We start from the raw sequence: 8,516 nt of genomic DNA, 5'->3' as shown, positions 1-8,516 counted from the left end.
TTTAAAAAATTACAAAGTTGGATATTTCAAACTATATTTGCTGCTCACTCCAAGATTCAAATGTACTTCTCCTGGTAGGAATGATGGTAGTGCTCCCAGTTGAAAATTGTGCTCTAACATTTCAACTCATGTTATAGTGTCTGCCATTGTGAATATATTCTATCTTACTTTTCTTCTTCGGTATTTGTGGTATTCGTTAGTTAGGCTTTGTGGTTACTCATGTGTAATTTGTGAAAATTCATTTGTTACTTTATGAATTTTTATTTTGAGTGATTAGCTAGATGTATACATCATGTTATTACTCATACTTCTGTTTCCCCCAAAATGTGTAATTCCAATTTAATTGGGTTTTGTTTTTATGTTCCAAAACACATATGAGATACTTCAGTATCTAATGATCTGTGACTTGGGATTTTAATGTTACTAGTATTTTCTATCTCAATCCATTCTTTCCCTCCAAGCTAAATAATTGTTTTACTTAGTCCCAGAGGTATGTTGAGCTATTTACAGAGGTCTTTGTGTGTATATGGATGGTGTCTTGTCTACAGTGCTAATTCTGTGATTTTTGCTTCCTGGCCAAGGTGAACTTCTTCACGCTCCCCAATAACAATTTCACTTATAGTTCAATTACTTTAGTAGACAACTACTTCAAAAATCTGTTTTCTTCGTCACATCTTCCCTGAACACACTACAGTCCTAGGTCATCTCTCCTTTTCCTGAGTAACTCTTACACTTATTTTAGATTTTATAATGTTGACTCTTTTATCCTACTTCTGTTAGTATTCCTTCTGAGTAATGATGAGCATCAATAAGGATGAGACAATGTGGAGGCACATGCATTTCACTTATTTATACTGACTAGTCATCAGGAGATATAATTGCTCTGCAAGACCTAAATTCATTAGCATATATACCTAATAAAATTTCTTATAACTATAATCAAATTTTTAAAAATGAATTGTTAAGTAATTAAACAAGGAGGCCATTAGATTGAGATGGCTCTAATGCCTTGGTAGCCTACACAAGCAAACCAAAACCACAGTCAATGCACTTGAATCTGAGAAAATGAAACTTAAGGACAACTGATCACAATCAACCAACTAGGCTTTCCCAAGTAAGGCAACTGTTTAAGTTATAGCCAATCAAATAATTTCCTTGCTTTGTTTCTGCATCTTCTCTATAAAAACCTTTCCCCTAGCTCCTGTCAGTGGAGTGTTTCTGACCACCTTTGGTTTGGCACTGTCTGATTTGAATTAATGTTTGCTCAAGTAAACTTTTGAAAAATATCAATGTGTGTGCCTCAGTTTACCTTTTAACAGGACTATCCTTGTTCATTGTACAGAAGCTTCTCAAACGCCTCCCAAGTACCACTATTAAGGTGGAGCTAGCTAGACCATACATTGTTCTGCCTCTGCTTATGGTTGACTTCATTACTATGTGAGCTTTTCTTAATAAAACACCATTAATAAGACGAGAAGTCCTATTACCTACACAATTTAGAGTGGCACATTCATGATTTAGTCTTAATTTTATCCCTGTTCCATTTAGTCAGAATGTGACTTTGATCTCTGTTCATCTCATATGATTGCAAGAATATAAGCATTCTTTAATTTTATCTTAAAAAAAGTTAATTTGTATCTCTGTAGGGTTTTAGTGATATTTATATATTCCTTTGAATTTAATACATTGTGTTTCTACTAACTATATCTAAGATGTTTATCACTTCCAACATAACAGATTTCTTTATTGATCAGCATTACTTGAAATACCAGTTATCTAAATATTAGTGCTTCCTACCTTTGGTTGCTGGTGACATTTTCTTTATATATGTGCTTTGTTTCCACTAGATTATAATAATTTTAAGGTGAGGTACCATGTCTTTGTTTGCCTCACTGGATCTTGAAGGTAGTAGGTGCATAGTAAGTATTCACTAAGTTGAATTTGATTGAATTGAGAATACTCCAAGAATCTTTCCGTTTCATCTCATATAATAATTTGAAGGAGGTCTTTAATTCCTTTTTTTAATAATTTATTCCAGACTTAGTGAGATTCCTCTTTTTCTTTTTAATAAATTTATTTATTTTTATTTATTTATTTTTGGCTGCATTGGGTCTTTGTTGCTGCACACAGGCTTTCTCTAGTTGCAGTGAGCGGGGGTTACTCTTCGTTGTGGTGCGTGGGCTCATTGTGGTGGCTTCTCCTGTTGCACAGCATGGACTCTAGGTGCATGGGCTTCAGTAGTTGTGGCACGCGGGCTCAGTAGTTGTGGCTCGTGGGCTCTAGAGCACAGGCTCAGTAGTTGTGGCGCACAGGCTTAGTTGCTCCACGGCTGTGGGATCTTCCCAGACCAGGGCTCGAACCTGTGTCGCCTGCATTGGCAGGCAGATTCTTAACCACTGTGCCACCAGGGAAGTCCCAGGTCTTTAATTTCTAACAACAGAGCAAGTTTGTGCCCTCAGTGGTTCTAGAAGTAAAAAAAAGAAAAAAAAAAGGGTGGTATCATGGTTAATAAAATAGTTCAGATAGTCTTGAAATTCTAGGAATACCTTGGAAATAATGACTATTAATATCTCCTTTAGGGCCCAGCTCTTGAAGTCAGCTCAGGTTTCTTAAATAAATCCCCAAGCTAGCCCAAGATTTCCAGTGTCATTTGCATGTAACTTTACCCAGACATGACGTGCGTATATTGATGTCCCTATGGCCTGAAGTGAATGCTCTGCAAACTGATATGGTCTGTTCAAGGTCTGTGATGAATTAGGACAGACTCACGGTTTTTAGCCATTTGGAGGTTACAGAGTTCTATGAGAATCTGGTAAAGGCTACGGATATGTGCACATTTGTACAATTTGCTTATAATTTTAGGGAATTGTTGAGCCCTGAAAATCACACAGACCAAGGTAAAAGTGTTCTGTTCTGGGAATGATGGCATTGCAAAGACTCTTTATCTCTCCTTAAGGTCAGATTGATGTTAAACTTTTTTCAGTTTCTCCTTCTTTTTTTCTCCTCTTTTCCCATTCTAAAGTTAATTGAGGGAGTTTCTCTCTTGCATCTGAGCCTAGGAAATGAGATGGCCATGTTATTCCGGCTCCAATTAGATCTGAGTGTCCTGGGAAAATGTTGCATAATATGTAAACAACATGCTTGTCTGTATCACAAGGAAAATAAGACAAGTTTTTTTTTTTATTTTGAAAGAAGTATCTCTCAGAGTGAAACCCTGAGGGGCATGGATTTCCCCTCCTCTTAATAGCTATTGCTGCTATTAAAGCATTAGACTTAGTTTTAAAGCACTTTTATTTTTGAAAGTTATATAAACTCCTGCTTAAAACCTTAATTGCATTCCCAATAGGGACCTCTCGTCATGTAGTAAACAGTTTACCAGTACACATATTGTATATTTTAATGGGAGAAGGTCATCTTTCCTTCTGTGCCTATCTGATGATTCAACAAAACTAGTAAGCTTCTTTTTATTTCCAAGTTTACTTTCTCCTAAGGTTTAACAACTATCTGATGTCTTTGGAAGGTTGTCCTGTCCTTGGAGGGAACACTGATTTCCAAAGGATTCTAGCTGTGGCAAATGTCAGTAACTCATTTATTCATTTGGTCAACAAGTATTTACTGAGCATGACTGTGCGTCCAGTACTCTTGTAGATACCAAGGATACAGTGGGAAGTTAGACAGGTATAGTCCCTGCTCTTATACAACTTTGTGGGGATAGAGAATAAACATAATTAAATATATACAGTTGACCCTTGAACAACATAGGTTTGAACTGCATGAGCCCACTTATAAGCAGATTTTTTTTCAGTAAATACTACAGTACTACACTGATCCGTGGTTGGGTAAAACCAGAGATGTGGAACTGCGGGTACAGAGGAACCTCGGAACTGGAGGGCCAACTAGAAAATTATACTTGGATTTTTGTCTGCCTGGGGGGAGGTCGGCATGCCTAACTCCTGCAATGTTCAAGGGTCAACTGTATTTACATGTAGTGATAAAGGCTGTAAAGGAGGGTAACGAGATAGAGAGTGATAGAAGTGGTGCTATTTTCAATAGAGCAATGTTCAAGGGTCAACTGTATTTACATGTAGTGATAAAGGCTGTAAAGGAGGGTAACGAGATAGAGAGTGATAGAAGTGGTGCTATTTTCAATAGATTGGCGAGGAAAGCCTCTGAGAAGGTGATATTTGAGCAGAGATAAGGAATAAAGAAACGAGCTTTGGAAGTGATGGGAATATGTTTGCTGTACTTGAGAAGCAATAGGAGGCCAGTGTGGAGGGAGTAGAAAGGCGGGGGTGGAGAGTGGTAGGAATGAGGTGGGAGATTTATGCAGAGCCTTACAGACTATGATGGATTTTGGATTTCATGTGAAGTGTGGTGGAATTCTATTGGAAGGATAAAACCAGGGGAGAAACATAATCTTATTTATGTTTTATAAATATTGCAATTACTGTTGTATAGTGAATAAACTGTAGCAGGCAAGAGGGTAAGCACGGAGACTGACGACAAACACATTATTATCTGGTGACCTGAAATACATTCACTAATAGTTCAGTGATTTTTAACACAAGGCATTAAGTTTTAGCCTAGCATGGAGAAGTTCTGGTATCTATATGACTGTTTTCAGTTCAGATCTTTTTTCAGAGATGATTAGTTTTATGAAGGTCACTGAGAACATAAATCCTAGCCCTTTAAGATTGACACTTAAAATTCAGTGTCTTTGAAAATTGCTTAAATTGTTTTCTTCTAATTAAAAACAGTAAAAGTATTCTGTATAGAAAACTTAGAAAATAGAATCAAAAAGAAATAAAATCATATATAATCCTATCACATAGAAATAGTATTTAAATTAACTCTTGACAGTTATTTCTCTTAGCAACATTTCTGGAAGATTTCTGTTTCTACTTCTCTTTTATTTGAGAAAACAGAGGGCCACACAAGCCTTAATGACTTATTAAGTATTGTATTCTTACTGCTCTGTTGAGGTTCTCAGCCAGTCTCAGAATGGAGGAAGAACAGTGTTAGTCAGTTATCAATGTCTAGATATGGGACAGCGAATTAACTATGTATGGTCTGACAAAGAAAATTGAGAGATAAAATTACAATCATTTTTCTCTTTCCCATTTCCCCTTCTTTGTAAGAGGCCAATGTTCCTAAATCAGGTTGCAACATATTGATCACTGTGGGCCATTTATTTCCCCAGAAAAAGAGGTTCTCCCCCTGAGATTTACAACATGACCGTAATACAGTAGATATGTCCATTTTGTTCACTGTTACATCAAATTTTATTTGTGTACATCAAACATAGAGAGCTTTTTGCTCAGAAAAGACATTCTTCTTCACCTCTTATCTAACTTCCATAGGAATAGAGACTTTTATTTTTTTAAATATCTGCCTAGACTTCTCTTTCTGAACTAGATTTCTGCATGAGCCTTGTTTTCTGGCTTATATTATAATTTTTAAAAATCTCATTAGAATTTTTTTTTTCTATTTGTGGAAGAGACAAGTACACTTTCCCTTCCAAGTTTATATCCCTCGTGGCAATTAAGTAAGGCAATATCTTGTTCTGGACAAGGTAGTGTAGATTTAAGAGCCAGTATGCCACTTCCGTCCTTCTCTTTCTGACATGGCAATCCTTGATTGAGATAGAGGGAGACTATATTCCTGAGTTAGCATAGAGGCCCTGCCAACCTGCATGGAACTTTGACTGAGCAAGAAATAAACTTTCATTGTGTTAGGTCTTTAATATTTTGAGAACTTTGTTACTATAGCATAGTCTAGCAATAGTGTACATTTTGGGGGGTATGTTTTATAATATGTGTGTAGCTTATAAATAGTAATGATGGTGATGGCATACTAAGAATAGAAAGGCTTTCATGATCTAATTCCTGTCTGTCTCTCCAACATCATTTCCCACAATATCCATACCTCTAACTTTAAGCTTACATTCCCCAGATTGAATATGCTGTTTCACACCTGTGTCTTTGTACATGCTCTTTCCTCTACTAGAATTCACTTTTATCCTTCTACCTATCAGATATTTATGCGTCTTTCAAATTCCAGATTGCCATCGCTTTCCCAGGAAAGGCTTCCCTGATTTTCTCTGCTTTCTTTGTACATTTGGAAGTTTTTCAGTCCATGGAGTTTTTTCAGTTCAAATTTATTTACCTTTGTCTTTGTCATTAATAGTAAATTATAAACTCACAGTGTAGTAGTTTCTTTTAACCTGGTATATAATGGGGATAAAGAAATGTATGTTAAATGAATGCCCTGCTTTTGAACAGACAGCAATATAAATCTCTATTCGTTAATGCCTCCTGAAAATTAGTTCACAGCCAGTTGAGAATAGGAGAGGTACCTTTTGTATAGATTCATGGGGTCAGGAAGAAAAAGAAAATGAGAGGGCAAGAAGGAGAAATTGTGCCACTTCAGTTTTGCTATGATCCAGTTAAGGTTTTCATAGTAATGGTCATATACTATATTCCTTTGTTATATGTTAGATTTTTATTTATTTATTTTTTCAGTTTCCTCTATTGAGGTATAATTGACATATAATATTAGCTTCAGATTTAGAACCTAATGATTCAGTATTTGTATATATTGTGAAATGATCACCACAGTAAGTCTAGTTAACATCTGTCACATAGTTACAGTTTTCTTCCTTGTGATGAGAACTTTTAAGATTTACTCTCTGAGCAACTTGCCAATGTGCAGTACAGCATTATTAACTATAGTCACCATGCTGCACATCACATCCCCAGTGATAGCTCTCTTATTCTTTCATTTTTGCTGGGTGAAGTTGTTTGACATACATGAAGACATCTCACAGTTGGTAACATTCTGGAGTTTTTTGTTTCTTTGCTAGTTTGTTTTACCTTTTTAATGTAAAATAGAGCATGTGTTTAAAAATTAAAAGTGTGTAGGTACAGATTAAAGAACAAATTCTTACGTACCCACTATCTAGGTAAAAAATAGAACTTTACCTTAGTCCAGAAGCCCCTTATGTGCTCTTCCCTGATTGCATTTCCTTCTCACCTCCTGAAATAATCACCATCCTGAACTTTATCATTTCTTTGTTTTTTGTTTTTATCAGATATGTCTTTACTGCTAAATAACATTTGACCCTTGAACAAAGTAGGGATTGGGGTACTGACCTCTCCCCCTAAGTCAAAAATCCATGTATAACTTTACAGTCAGCTCTCCATATCTGTGGTTCCACATCTGTGGATTCAGCCAACTGCAGATCGTGTAGTACTATAGTATGTATTGAAAAAAATCCCCACGTAAGTGGACCCACATAATTCAAACTTGTGTGTTCAAGGGTCTTTGTACAATGTTAACTTTGCCTATTTTAAAACTTTATAGTAAATGGAATCATGCTGCATGCACTATTCTGTGACATGCTTCTTTTGTGCAAAATTATTTTTGAAATTCATCCATGTTGCTGTATATAGTTGTACTTCATTTATTTCCATGCTGTATAATATTCCATTGAATTAAAATACCCTAATTTACTTACCATTCTACTTATGAACATTTGGATTTATATCCACAGTTTTATTACTACAAACAATGTTGCTATAACATTCTCGCATATATATCCTATACAGGAATTTATCTGCGGTGTCTATATAGTAGTATAATTGCTAGGGCATAGAGTGTGCACATGTTAAATTGTATAAGATAATACCAGATAGGTTTTCAAGGTAGTTATAGCTATTTTCTCTTTCATCAGAAGTAGAGGTATCTCATTTTCTAGATACCTTCCTGACACTTGCTATTACCCAACTTAAAAAATTTTTCTAGTCTGGTGATATGAAATGGTATATCATAATGATTCCAAAGTACATGTTCTTCTGCGGGTGGTGGGGGGTAAGCTTCGGAGCCACAGGGGAGAGCACAGCAACAGGGGTGCGGAGGGCAAAGTGGAGAGATTCCCACACAGAGGATCGGTGCCGACCAGCACTCACCAGCCCGAGAGGCTTGTCTACTCACCCGCAGGGGCGGGGGGCTGGGAGCTGAGGCTCAGGCTTCGGTCGGATCCCAGGGAGAGGACTGGGGTTGGCTGCGTGAACACAGCCTGAAGGGGGCTAGTGCCCCACGGCTAGCCGGGAGGGAGTCCGAGAAAAAGTCTGGAGCTGCCGAAGAGGCAAGAGACTTTTTCTTGCCTCTTTGTTTCCTGGTGCGAGAGGAGAGGGGATTAAGAGCGCTGCTTAAAGGAGCTCCAGAGATGGGCGGGAGCCGCGGCTATCAGCGCGGACCCCAGGGACAGGCATGAGACGCTACGGCTGCTGCAGCCACCAAGAAGCCTGTGTGCAAGCACAGGTCACTCTCCACACCGCCCCTCCCGGGAGCCTGTGCAGCCCGCCACTGCCAGGGTCCCGTGACCCAGGGACAACTTCCCCGGCAGAACACATGGCGCGCCTCAGGCTGCTGCAACGTCATGCCGGCCTCTGCTGCTGCAGGCTCGCCCCGAACTCCGTACCCCTCCCTCCCCCTGGCCTGAGTGAGCCAGAGCC

The sequence above is a fragment of the Balaenoptera musculus genome, chromosome 5 (genome assembly GCF_009873245.2).
Source record: "Balaenoptera musculus isolate JJ_BM4_2016_0621 chromosome 5, mBalMus1.pri.v3, whole genome shotgun sequence".
Taxonomy (NCBI): Eukaryota; Metazoa; Chordata; class Mammalia; order Artiodactyla; family Balaenopteridae; genus Balaenoptera; species Balaenoptera musculus.
The sequence above is the reverse complement of the archived record's forward strand: the minus strand, read 5'-3'. Positions refer to the sequence as shown.